Source organism: Oxyura jamaicensis, chromosome 15 (assembly GCF_011077185.1).
Source record: "Oxyura jamaicensis isolate SHBP4307 breed ruddy duck chromosome 15, BPBGC_Ojam_1.0, whole genome shotgun sequence".
Classification (NCBI taxonomy): Eukaryota; Metazoa; Chordata; class Aves; order Anseriformes; family Anatidae; genus Oxyura; species Oxyura jamaicensis.
In genome coordinates, this window is record NC_048907.1 from 10261178 (window position 1) to 10274807 (window position 13630).

Here is a 13630-nt window from a genome sequence, read left to right on the forward strand (position 1 = left end):
GCGCCGCCGGCCCCGGGCAGCGCTATTTGAGGAGCCGCGGGGCGCCCTCCCACCGCCCTCCGTCCCTCCCCTGGCCCGGCCCTTTTTCCGCGGAGGGGGGGGACTCGACCCAGCCCTGGCCGCGGCAGCACCGCCCGCGCCCGGGGGGAGCCGAGTGGGGCCGGGGCCGGGGGCGCGGAGCTCCCCCGCTGCTCCCAGCCGCCGGCTGCCGGGGGGGTCCCGCCTGAGCTGGGGAAGGGTCCCTCCGCTCACCGGCACCCTGCCGCCCGCCCGAGCCCGGGGGAGCTCACTAGGAAGCTTAGCGCTCCTAGAAAGTGTGGGGATGGAGAAATCACACGGATTTTGTCCCCTCAGATTTCTTCCTTGGAGTGTGGTTATTCTATTACCTATTTGCTGGTAAAGCCCACCGCTAAACCTGCAGAGAGGACTCTGCCAATGCAGGCACCCAGCACTATGGACGAGCTGATTATCAGAGCCTAATTAATAATGTTTCAGCAGATTGACTGACCAGCACATGTCAGCACATCTCTTGGGGACTGTGACAGGCAAAAGTGTAAGCAAGCACCACCAAAATCCTTAGGAACCACCCAGAAATGTCAGAATTTTATATAATGGGGTCTGCACATCATCTGTCGGTACCAAGCGATGCTTTAATGCTTTCAGCAAGAAGGTTGTGCCAGTCAGGAAACTCTGCTTGGTTTGATAGTGGAGCAAAGAGCAAGGCACGCCATTAAGATATGTTTCCATATGGATTTCAGGCTTCACTTTGCTGTTTTAATTGTTCAAGTACAGTTTGAATCTTCACAGGGTCTCAACAAGCTAAGTGCCCATGTCCAAAATAGTGGTTCTACAAGAGGTTTCGTCATCAGGCCACACAAGTTGTGACTGATGCAGCTACTTCATGGCCCACTGGCATCTTGGGTTGTTCCTGCAAACCAGCCTTGGTTCAAACCCTTGGTTCAGGCCAACAGCCTGCCTGCCGAGCAGTGCAAGCCTCCAGGCTGGCAGATGCAGCAAGTGGTTGTGGTGCAAGTGCTGCTGTTACAGCGGCAGTAGAGACAGATCTCACCAGCTGCCTCACCACACTCACAAGGAGCTGCAGTCCAGTGGCTTTCTGCTGGGTGCCCTGAGAAAGGCTTGTTTTGATTTAAACTGGGATTGTTTGGGTTTATCTTAAATAAGTTAAAATATTTTAGACAAAAATGAGAGTTATGTTCACAATGACTTTTGAACTGGTTTGGATAGATTTGGTTTTATTTAGTCCAAAGTATCCTTCTGGTACAGAGCAGATCACAGAGAGGAAAATAATGCATTCCTGCCCCTATGTAAGCATTTTTCTCTGCTGGGCAGTGATTTACAGCATGTATTATGGCATGCAGAGGTTTGTGATGGAAATCCTAAGACTGGTATGAGTAAGGTATGAATGGAAAAGCCCACGTGTGAAGCAGAAGCACAAGAAATGATAGAACAAATGTTAAAGGGATCACATGCATCGACAGCCAAGGACATGACTAATGAGTTAACACTGAGCAATGCCCTGCTTGCGTCCTGACAGCAGCACTGATGACTCCTGCAGAGGACCCAAGTGCTGGTAACAGGAAGATGGCAATGAGGTCACAGCGCATGGGACGTGGCCCTTCGCTTCTTGTTGTTCCAACCAGAAGACAGAATTTATCCCAAAGACACCCAAAAAAATTAAACAAAAGAACATCGGCAGCTTGTGGACCATCACAGTGTGGACATGATAACACATGACAACTGCAGCCTCTCATTGATTATCTCTGCCTGAGGAGCTGTAAACATTTATAGCATGGAAAATGTCTTCCTAACAGAGGCTGCCTGGTAAATGGAGTTAAGAGGAGTTATCTCCTCTTCCAGCTGTATATGAAATACATACAGTTTACTTCAATTATTTAAAACTGTACATTCCAATGTGCAAGTCCAGGAGGAATGTGTGACTGGGGCTGTGCATCTGTCAAACTGCGGCGGCTTACAATAAGTCAGAAAAGTCCTTGGTGTCAGGGAGAGGAGAATGTGTAACAGAACCAGCCACGGAGACAGAGGTATCTCAGAGGTGAACAGGAAGAAACCCAGAACGCAGGCTGAAACTGAATAACATCTGTATTTATGATGATAATAATGATTATATAGAAAACACCACAGAAGAACAATTAAAAATGGGGTGAAGAAATGCCAGTTATCTTAGCCCGTAAGCACAGGAAAGCCCCACCCTTGCCACTTGCCCAAGAGCACGGAACTCTGAGTTTCCTCCGATAAATGGCCTGTGTGTGCTCCTGCGCCAGGCGGGAGGCATTCGTGGGGCCTGTGCGGCTGCCCGGGGCTCCACGCTGAGAACGGAAACCAGCACGTGGCTTGTTTTACTTCTGCAGCCCTCACCCCACCTTCCCTTGCTACCTGTTACCGAGCAACTGATTCCTTCAAATCATTTAATCCAGGACAATGATTACCCTGGGGAAATGCATGCTTAATTATCACAGAGAAAACCAACCTTTCTGCTTAAAGAGGCATTGCCATTCGTGGTGTTTCAGCTTCTTGTGTTCGTTACTTCTCCTTACCCAGATATTGTCTGTTATCCTGGCCACTGGCAGTAACCTCCATCTTTAATTGCTCTGTTCCCTGATCCTGACGGTGAGCGTTAGCGCACACACTGCCACAGCTCTCCGGTCTGGTTACACCTACAGGTAACTCGACTGACACAGCTGCTGGGGGGCTGAGGACCCCGCCAGCCTCAGCAAACACATTATGGCTTCTGGTGGTGTTCATGTCACAACACTGGGAACTAATTTCAACTTCCAAAAATGAAGAGGTTTAAACTTCTTAAAAGTGAATGCGAATCAGCATGGTGTTTTGTTTGGAATATTAATTAAAGTAATCGCCACTTATAACTGAAATCCTGGCTGGTAAAGTCTGTATTCCTTTCAATTCAAAGGCGTGATGTTCTTGAAGCAAAGTAAGTCATTAACAAATGACCATTTATGTCATTACGTCTATTACTGTTCCAGCTATGTATTTATGAAATCATCCTGGGGAGGATATATAGAGGACTTGGAGACTTGTGAAAATGGGCGGAAGTGGTATTCAAGCTGAGAACAATTGCACAGAAACCATACTATAGCTTGAGGGGCTTTGGGATTAGAAGTGATTGTGTTTTCACGCTTTTCCTGACATAATCAGGACAAATACCAGGCACATTCACTGGGAGGGCTGCTAAGGAGGGTCCAGGCTCTTAGCAGCATTGCGTGTCCTGGTATATGAGCCCTGCGCCATGGCACAGAACTGCTGAGCCCAGCCCTCCAGTCAGTCTGAGCAGGGCTTTGCCTAACCCCAGAGCATCCCACCAGCAATGTTTAGATAGATTTGCCTTTTGGGACCTGAAAGATAGTCTGCTGAGCATGCTTGGTTTATAGAGTGTCTCATACATACATGCTTCTGCTCCTTCCCACCCCTAAAACGTTAAGCATCTGGAAGACAGGAAAATGCCATTTGGTATCAAGCTTATGTACAAACATAGTATTGTTTGTGTGAATAAGACAGATCATGAGTCAAAAGATAAATTCAAAGCCCAGTGATCTCAGGAGAGCTTACCAATAGCTTTTGGATCAGACAGAACCAAAAGTGAAGAATCAGGAATCCTATTACAGACAAATTTTGTGCCATATTTTGTCTTCTAATGGGAGCTGAAATAAAGGCAAGGAAATTTACAAATACAGAAACGTTAGTCTAGCTGTTCTTTACTTAGAAAGCTTCAGTTTCCTCCGTCAAGATCATTCCTTTCTGAATTATCCTTTAAAATGCAACTGTTTTTCCCAAGAGAAGAGATTCAGTTGGAGCTTGAGTTCACGTACTGCATTTCACAGAAAAGTGGGCCTCCATGAAGTTCCCGTACATCAGCAGTGCCAACACGTCTTCAGTCCAGTGTGACACATCAGGAGATTGACACGTAATGATGAATCCTTGTCAAATGAGCTGGTTATTACAAAATGAAAGTACGTAATTTCACCATAAGATTTGTCTCAAGATCGTTTATTTTGGGAACAAGCTGAAGTGGTAGACCAATACCTTTTCTTAGTACAAGTGTTGCTTCTACCCTTCAGGATTGAGAAATGGATGCCCACGCTATTCTTCCCCCTCAGTGGTGATGGGACAAGACTTGCCTGGAAGAAAGGGAAGAAACAGATACAGCTGCAAAAAAAGGTGAAAGGGGTTACAGATCTGCTTCCAGCCTTCATGTATTTGCTGCTGTACTTCCCTTTTTAAACAAAGCTGTCCTGCCCCTGTATCAGTCTGTGCACTTTACAGGCACTCCCTCTCTGAACTTTTTCTTGTGAACTGCTCACTGGCATTGCCAGGGAGCCAGGAGAAGGGGATTCTGGCTGGGCTGCACATCACGTCACATTGGGACAGTATTATGAGCCCTTTCCTGACAAAATGTGGAAATTAATTGTTCAAAACCATCATTAGGACTGAGTTCCACACCTCCCTACTCTAATTCCTCTACATACAAATCTCTGGATTAGTGTTTGAAACTTCCCCTTGGTCTGAGCTATCTCCATGTCTCTGTGTCTCACTAAAGCAGACCCCTGCCAGAAGCATTTCCCTGACACCCTGTCAGCACCAGCCGTGCTGCCCTGGGGACGTGGGGTGCACCTAACTGCTCGGCATCTTGTTTTCTGAATTGGACTTTCCAGAGGACACTGTGGTGCAACTGGACAGCTGTAACTCTGTGTTAAAGATGTTTCAGGGCGGTTAGTACAATGAATGGTGAAGGTCCCTTTCCCAAAGCTCTTCCGTAGATCAGTATCTGTCCCTTCTGTAGATCAGTATCTAAACAGCCTGATCACCCCCCTCACCAAGAGGACTGAATGTATGCCTAGGTTGTGCCGGTTCAAATACTTCTCATGTATGCTATGGACAGCTCTTGGGAATGTATTAAAGCTGGGACACGCAGGGGGAAAAAGCTATAGGAAATATACATTGTTTCATGCCCAAGAGTCTATTCTATGTTGTGTTTCCTATCGGGAGAACTGTAGTTTAATTTTGTCCTCTTCCAAAGTTAGCCTCCTTCCACGGATTGTGGTGTACCAGGGTTCTGGTAGATCTCTTTCCCATGTAATTGTTGGGAAATCACATCAGATGTCATTTTGTAAAGAACAGCGTCAGCAAGGACAAATGCCATTGTTTTAAATATACATTGCAGATGTTGAAAGTAATTAGTAAAAACTTGACCATGGAGTTAACTGAAAAATCTTCAAGGCTAGTGATGGGAAACATGCTACATTTCTCCAGTGTCCCAGGAAATTAGAGTTCCTGAGAACATGTCAGAGGTTTGGGACACCTCCTCTTATTATAAGAGTGATTAATTCTGAGCAGCACTGTCCCTGTTCTCAATGAGATACGTGTGAGTCAAACCTTGCCATTAAGAATAGCCTGTATGTGTTCTGTCAGTCCCAATTCCCTTCTTAAATGTGAAGTTGGCTTCCAGTAATATAAAACATTGGAAGAGCAAAGGGGAAAATGTTCATTTTTACTTAGAAATGTTACCTCAGGAGTAACTTTCATTTTGTACTAGAGTTTCATTCTTAGCGGTATGAGCAGGAAACATCTCTGTGATACAGAAAAATAGATAAGGAAATGAAGCCATCAGCAAACAGATTCCGCCAGTTCTTCAGATGTTTGGGAAGCACTTTAAAGGATGGCTGTTACTGCTGAAAGGATGTGAAATGTCTCTTATTCCAGAGAACATTTTGAGGTAAAATATTGTTTCTTCATTGCCATAATTAGCATCTTGAAGAGGTAGGCTTGTGTGTGCTTATAAACACAACAGTAACAATTCTGTTCCTCTGAGACTGGTATTATTCAAGCACAATCTTCATTTCCTGTAGCGCATAACTAACAATGTATTTCTCTTTTTGTAGCAAGGGAAAATATTTATCTGCTGCATATTTATCTAGATTATTAAATAACTTGAAAGTTAGCTTCTGTCAATAGTTCCTGGTACATCCCCAGATAGTGGCTTAATGTTTGTATACTGCCAGTGCTCCAGCTCTGCGCTGCACACTTTAAAGGGGCTCAGCGATGAGAACAACTTTCAGGAGACCTGAGACTTCCAATTCCCAGTGCAGCATGTCTGCAAAATCACGGGTGAAAACAGAAAAGGTCGAGATGTTAGAATAGTGTACCCCATCAGTTAGTCAACAGATAAATCACTACTCAAAATAAGATTTTGATCAAATCACTGATTTATCAAACACTACCAGAAAATTGGAAGTTCCGTCACAAGTAGGTGTCACCATGCCCAAAGACTTTAAATTAGCCCAGGAAAGATCTAAGTTACAGTATCTGACTCCAGTGTAGCTATGTTCAAAGTACTTTCTCTCTCTCTCTTTTTTTTTTTTTTTTTTTTTTTCCTGCTAATACCTTGAAAGAGGATGTCACTCACAGTATGCAACTGTTACGTATTTGTTCCGAAGAGGTTTGGTCCTGGAACCACGGGCTGTAATTTAGCAAAGTATAAGCAGATATTCTGAGTCTTAAACACAAACTTCAATCTCATGGAAATGAGAAGAATTTATGAATATGCTTAAGAATAAGTTGTTAAATCAGGACTTGAGTAACTTTATCTCCAGGGGAAACTGAGAGAGTTCAGTATGGTTGGTGTCTTATGGTAGTCAGTCAGTATCTGCATGAATTGCCCTTCTAACATAAAACACATAACAACGGCACAGCCACTGCATCAATACACATAATTTTGGGCTTAAATCCCAAGTATTCAACCATGTGAGGAGCTGACACATTTGAAAGGAAAGCTAAAAGGGATCTTATAACTGAAAAGAAACCATTTTATTACATCTAAGCAGCATATCTTCTATTTTGATTTAATTTAACAGAAATTATAACAAGGAACATGGGGCTGTTTTGTCTATCAAAACACAACCCAGTCTTTAGTTATATGGTGGCTTTTGTTGTATTATAACCAGTATCATTCCATTTTCTATGTTAAAAAGCAGAACAAAAGATACGTTTTTTTTTTGTTTGTTTGTTTTTGTTTTTTCTGAATGTATGAGGAATTTCTAACTTGCTAAGACATGACTCCACACAAAGTTAAGATTTTAATTCAAGGAAGGACTCTGTGCTTTTGATAATATAAACCTAGATATACTAGGAATTTTTATAAAAGGCATTTGAGATTCCAAGGGAAGAATAAAACAAAATTCATTCAGAAATAATAATTACGGGAACGAGTGATTGATTCACAGTCAGAGTGCCATTGACTGCATAGCATTTCTAGACTGGCTAGCAGTTTGGGAGGAACAATGTTCTCTAATACAAGGATTTCTTATATTTGCACCTCCCCTAATACCATGTGAGAAATAACAAACGTGTAGAACGTGTTCTGTGGTCATGCATTATTAGTAGGTTTCTCCCATGCAGCATTTCTCAATTACTTGCACCAAACAGTTCAAGTTCTGCTGCTCAGGGGTCCTGCACACTGCAGTTTCATAACGAGTGTTGCAAAAGTGACAAAAATACATTTTCACAAAGTGCGTAATTACACTGTAGAACTCATTGTCACAGGATGCTCTTAATGCCAGAAGTTGAGATGGGTTCAAAAAGCAGCAAGAAAAATTCATGGAAGAGAAAACCATCAAGATAAAGCCTTTGGCTCAGGAAGTCGCTGAGCTCCAGACTGCCGGAAGCTGGGAGGATATACAGCCCCAGTGCTGCTTTTATCTTTTCCGAAGCATCTGCTACTGGGCACTGCAGAGGTAGGGCACTGACTACAGCTGATCTTTGCTCTCACCCAGAGTGCCCCTCATGTTACACGCTGGATGGTTTGGGGAGGATTGTGACTTCCCTGAACACTTTGTACAACAGTTGGTCAGCATCAGATTCACCCATTACTTAGGGAAATGATTTATATGCCTTGGTATTGAGGCATTTTAAATGGCTTGAGAATTTTTCACCCGTTGCAGTAAATCCTACAAAATGAAAGGAGTGACAATCATGGGAAAGCACTAATTTCCTCTAGACTTTGTGTTTGTGCCAGTCTGTAATCTGGCATTGTCCGTGCTAATCTCTTCTACTTTATTCAGGTGCTAAATATTTATTTGTAGTGCCTATTTATGTGTGTGAAATACTTTATGCTTCGCAGTGTTCACGTTTAATGAAAGAAAGAAAAATGCCACCGTTGTTCCATTGGTGATAGTACAAAACACCTATAGGGATATCCATGAAACAATCTAGGAGACCTTGTTTTCTAAAGAAGGCTGAAATGCCATCTTTTAACTTGTAATGCACAACTGTACTTTGTGTAATAACATTACACTTTGTCCTAGGAAACGGAACCTGGTTGCGCTTTCGTTGGCTTTTATCTTGTTCTTACTCAGATCACATCAATGCTTAGTTGATGATACGAGCACAATGTGAATTAGCAAATAATGCCAGTCTGCCTTCTGTAGCATTTGTTTCACTTCCACATTTTCCTGTTGTGAACTGCAACCCTGTTTGCTTAATGGATGGAGATGCAAACAAAACAGACCTGTGCTTCTTGGTATTCAAAATTGCAAGGCAAAAGATTTGCTGTTAGATCACACATACAAACTCTACCCTCTGCAAAATGTTTGGATGGATTGCTAAGTATTTTTCTCAATCCAGTACCTGAAGCTACTAGGGGGGAATGAGCCTTCCCCAAACTTCTGCTGTTTTAATTTTGCCATTGTATTGAATGCTTGAGCTATGTAACCCTGTTTCACTGTTAGAAAATGATCTGCTTCTGTAATCTGACTGCAGGTATCATTTGCACTCCAGGTTTATGTATGCTGGAGACCTTGATACCTTGGAGAAGTTGCCTGCTGTAATCCTACTTAGCCTTTCTGCGATGATAACAACCAAGGCAAAATGACTCTCACTTAAACAGAAGGAAATGCAGTGATGGAAGAGAAAGTAGCAACAGTGTTGGTAAAGCTAGCACGTTTTTTATAATGTTTTGGGAAGAAATTGCTTCACATGTGGAAGAGCCTCTGCAAACCAAGCAGGCTTTCATTACATACATAATTACCGTCAAATACCACAAAGTTTAAGCTCCATTTCCCACTGGCTATCATACCTATCATACCAAAAGCTTTCCCACTGTAAGGACTACCACTAAAACCTGCTGCTGATGGAGGCAATCTGAAAGCTCAAAGATATTTGTGTAGGAACCAGGAACCAAACAATTTGTCAAGGGGCTGTTTTTAGCAAAATTGGCTCTATGTTTCACTCCTTGACTAACAGTGGCTCCAGAGCAAGCTTGTTTGTACAAGACTAAAGCCAAAACGTTATGTTTGCAGGGTGTGAAATTAGTGTTGTGAGACAGACTTGCACAATTTCGGTCGTTACTGCTCTTACACGGGCTGTCATCTCCTGTGACTGCAGCGTTACCCCGAGAGGAGTAGCGCTGGCAGTACTGCTCTGGGATGAGCGTTTGTTGGGTGCTCTGGGAAGCCAGCGGGGTTAGGAGCTGCTCCTTTCGGAGCAGGCCTCTTATGGATCAGGGCGAGGGCAGAGGCAGCACCCGCTGCCACCCGTCAGTGTCTCAGAGGAGTCCCCAGACGACCCCCGGGTGCCGCAGCCCACCGCCGCGGCGTGCTACGGGAACGGGGCGGGCGGCGCAGCCCCGGGTGCTGGGGGAGAAGGAGCGGGGGTTGCCTGGGAGAGCTCTGGGAAATGGCGGTGTATCAGGCTCCACGCTGATATTTTTCTTTTTAACCATTAATCAATAACTAATTGAGCGCGGGAGGGCAGCCCGGGGACGGGACGGCCGCTACCACCCCGGGGCGCCCGCTGAGGGCCCAGACCCCGGCCCGGAGGGCGCGGCCTGGCGGCCCGGCAGGCGAGGGGGGCGCTCTAGCCCGCCTCTCGCTCGTCCCGCAGCCGCGCCTCGCTGCCACCCCGGGAGGGGCGCGGACCATAGAGCGGGAGGTAGGCAGGCGCTCTGCCGCGGGGGCCTGTGGGATGCTGGAGGACCGCGCGGGTGGAGGTGGCGGATCGCGGCCTGGCAGCCCGGCACCGGCGGAGGTGAGCGGCGGGGGCCGGGGGGCGCCTCCGCTCCGGCGCCTGCCCCTGCGGCCCCGCGGCGGACGGCGGAGAGGCCGGGCCCGGCCTCCACCCGCGGCAGGGAGGGGGGGGGGGAGGCCCCAGGCCGGCCCCGGGGCCCCGCCGCGCACGGTCCGGGCAGAGCCGGCCTGCCTCGGTGGGCCGGGCCCGGCCCAGCGCCCTCGGGGCCGTGCTGAGGCACAGCGCGGGCTGCGCGGAGCCCCCGGAGCCTGCCCCGGCAACTGGGAGCGGTGCTTCGTGCTCTGCGGGTCTGAGGTAGTGGTGGCGTGAGGAGAGGGACGGCGGGGCGCCAGGGGCTTCGTTGGGAAGCGGCTGACGGTGCTGGCTTGTCGCTGTTACACACTGCCAAAAAGGGAAGAGGTTTTTGTTTTGTTTTTGTTTTGTTTTAAGTTTTTTGTTTTGTTTTAAGTTTTTTGTTTTGTTTTAAGTTTTTTAGCTTGTTCGTGCAGAAAGCCTCCCAGCTGACAGGACTGGTTTACGGTGTTTCCCTCTGACACACTAACTCAGGGGAAGCCCTGTCAAAAGCGCTTGTGTAGGAAGCGCACAGTTAATCGTTAATGCGAGCAGCATCATTGTCTCCTTAGCCCTTCTTATGGGGCTGAATTAATTGAAATAACAATAAGAAAGTGAGTTGTGTAAAGTAATACATTAACATTGGAAGGGACCCCTAAATAAAATATTTAGGATTGCAGCTCTGGGTTCATGTGTTGTTTTTTTTTTTTTTTTTTTTTTTTAAGACCAGAGCTGTTGCATCGTTCTCCCCTCCTGTTTGCTTAATCCTTGCCTCGGTTTGCTGGGGTATGCATGCTGTGAAGTCACAGCAGTGTACCGGACTGCATTTTCAATGTGAAACGTGCAACACTGCTTGTTTTAACATCAAGAGGACTTTTAAAGACACATAAGCGTTACTAGTTTTGACAAACACTGCTGCATTCCTAATAACAAAGATAAGAGTATTGCGTGTCATTGGTTCAAACATCAAAAGTAAAAGTTTGTAGAACTTCTGAACGCTGAATCTGAATTGACAGACAAAGCAGTGGCATGCACTTAAGTTGGTCTATCTGCAAGTGCTGCTGTTGGGTTTTCGGTTGTTTTTCCATCTGCTGTTACATTCTGAACTCTGTGGTTGGTGGAGGTGATACAGCCCTTTTCCTGAGTAAGGGCAAAGCAGAATGTAATTAAATTGTCGCTGTGTAAAAGAGGATAGATTCACTGGGTAGCAACTCTTTCAAATGAGGAAAATGGCATTGGCTGGGGTTGTTGGCAGAGAGGGAGCCAGGACTTCTCATTCCAGCTTCTGGGGGGTGGAGGGTTCAGCAACAGAGGATGTGCTGCAAACAAAGCATGACAGCGGATGGGTTCTGCTGGACCCACAGTTGTTTGATGTAATTGGGTGATTCATGCAAGATTGATAACATAAGTGACAAAAAAATTTAACTGTTTTGTATTTGAATACCCGTGTTTCCAGTTTAGAATACAGTGAGAATGTTTTTAACTTTTGCTTAACTTTTGTTTCTGTGTAAGACAGTTTGAGAAGTTTGGATCCTTTATTTATTTTAAATGTGCCTCAGTACTTGGCTGTACCATTTCTTTGTGGGCTTTTGTGATAAGAGAGAAACCACCCTGTGATATTGTATTGAGATATTCTTGTTTTTCCTCTGTCTGCTTTAAGTCTGAAAATGTGGCTTCAGAAGGCTCGTGTTGTTGAAGCTGTTTTCAGCACTTGGAAACACACTGAAGTCGTTCTTGCTTTCTGTGGTTCCGTATTAGGTTATTTTATACTTTCTTTTAAAAGAGAATCAAAGTTATATAATCTCAGATGAAAAGAAAGTTGTCTCATTAGATGAATCAGAAAGGCTGTTGTGATTGTGGAGGTGGTTAAGGTCACTGCAGAGAGATTACTTTCAAATGTTGTTAAATAGCCTTATATGGAAGCACTCCTTGTACGGTTTTCATAGCATTTTCTTTGTGCTCCCTACTGTTAAGAAACTCCCAGACTGCCTGTTCCTAAGAGTTTACTTCTTGCATCCTGACAGGAACAAAGGAAATGACCCATTTTCCTTCCCCTTTCTTTCTCTCTTGCTGGAGTATTTTTTCCTAGCAGAAGATGGTAGGAAGGCATGACCCGGGCCTCTGTACTTGTAGGAGAGGCGACTGCAGCTGGACTTGGTGGCCATCTGCTTGCCCTTACTGTTGAACAGCACAGGATTTAGGATAAGAACTCATTCATCTCCAAACTGAAATGTCGCTGTCATAACTGTTGTTTAACATTCCTATACTCCAGCTGCCTTTTTTTTTTTTTTTTTTCCTGCTAGAGCTGCTAAAATGGGACCTACAAGTATTTACAAATCAGGTTTCACTGCTGATGAATTTGTTAATAAAATTTATCTTATCTTTGGCTTTCTTTTTGAAATACTTTGTATGTGTTGCTTTGTTCTTCTTGTAACACTTGGGATAGTCCTTTGAAAATCTAAAGAAAGGAGAGCAGCTGTGACTTGTTTTCCCGTAGCCATTATTTTTTAGTTATTATGGAGAATTGATGGAATATCAACCATCACAATTTATCAGATATGCAACTATTCGGAGCGTTGTCAGACACTCAACTTCCCATGTTATTTAAATGCTTCACTGAGCTGTGTGCGGACAGATTTCAGCGGTCATTGATGCATTGTGCAGTCTGATCCCTTAGAACTTGTAAGTGGTGCTGTGAGTGCTGCAGGTATTTCAAGCCGCAAGAACACATAACATCCAATGTTTAATGGCTAATTCTAAGATTTGGATTTGTACTGATACAGTAAGGCTTCAGAAAGACAGCTCGTGGTTTTCCAGGAAAGTTGCTTCATTGAATAATTTTCTAGAAAACCTCATGAGGGCAGTATTATGAATTAGAAAATGTGTTGAGGCTGAAGGATTGAGGATTCGTTCGAACCTCAGTGCCTCATTTAAGCATTGTGGAACAGCTTTTATTTTTATTTTTTCTAAGACTGATAGGTACTTATGGCAGTTGAATTTTTGTTCAACTGGAACTATCGTAGCCCTTTGGATAGAAAAAATTGTGCTTAGAAAGGTAGAAAGAACAAGAAGATGAGGAAAAAGACTTTCTTGAAACTAATTCTCTGACTACAGGGAGAGCATTTCACTTTTAGATTTGTTGTTTGATGTTCAGTGCAAGCATTAATCACAAGGAAATAGACCTTCTAACCTAACTTACTAATCAGGAAAAGTGTCCGGTGCAACAGATTACGAGCTCCCAGAAGACTGGAGGTTCATAACATGACAGAAATTCATTCCCAGTCCTTTGCTGATGACAGCAGCAGCACACACAGGTGTCACGTTGCATTTGTAGGATAGGACTAAAACTGAAAATCGCACCAGTTGTTTTAAACTAATAAGTACATCATCTTTACTTCTAACTATCTTGAATATCAGAACCATGTAAAAGAGGATGTGAAAACATTTGAAGGGAATTTGTTAATTCCTAGTTTTACGGATTTTTTTTTTTTTTTGATTCAAG

General features: G+C 44.5%; 1 protein-coding gene across 2 annotated transcripts in view; it reads left to right on the top strand.

Moving 5' to 3' along the window:
• Positions 1–9932: 9932 nt before the first annotated feature.
• Positions 9933–13630, top strand: part of LOC118174891 (septin-2) — a 38816-nt gene continuing 35118 nt past the window's right edge. For both annotated transcript variants that reach the window (XM_035340651.1, XM_035340653.1), the window contains exon 1: positions 9933–10077. The gene's annotated coding sequence lies outside the window, so the exon portion shown is untranslated. The remainder of the gene's footprint in view (positions 10078–13630) is intronic.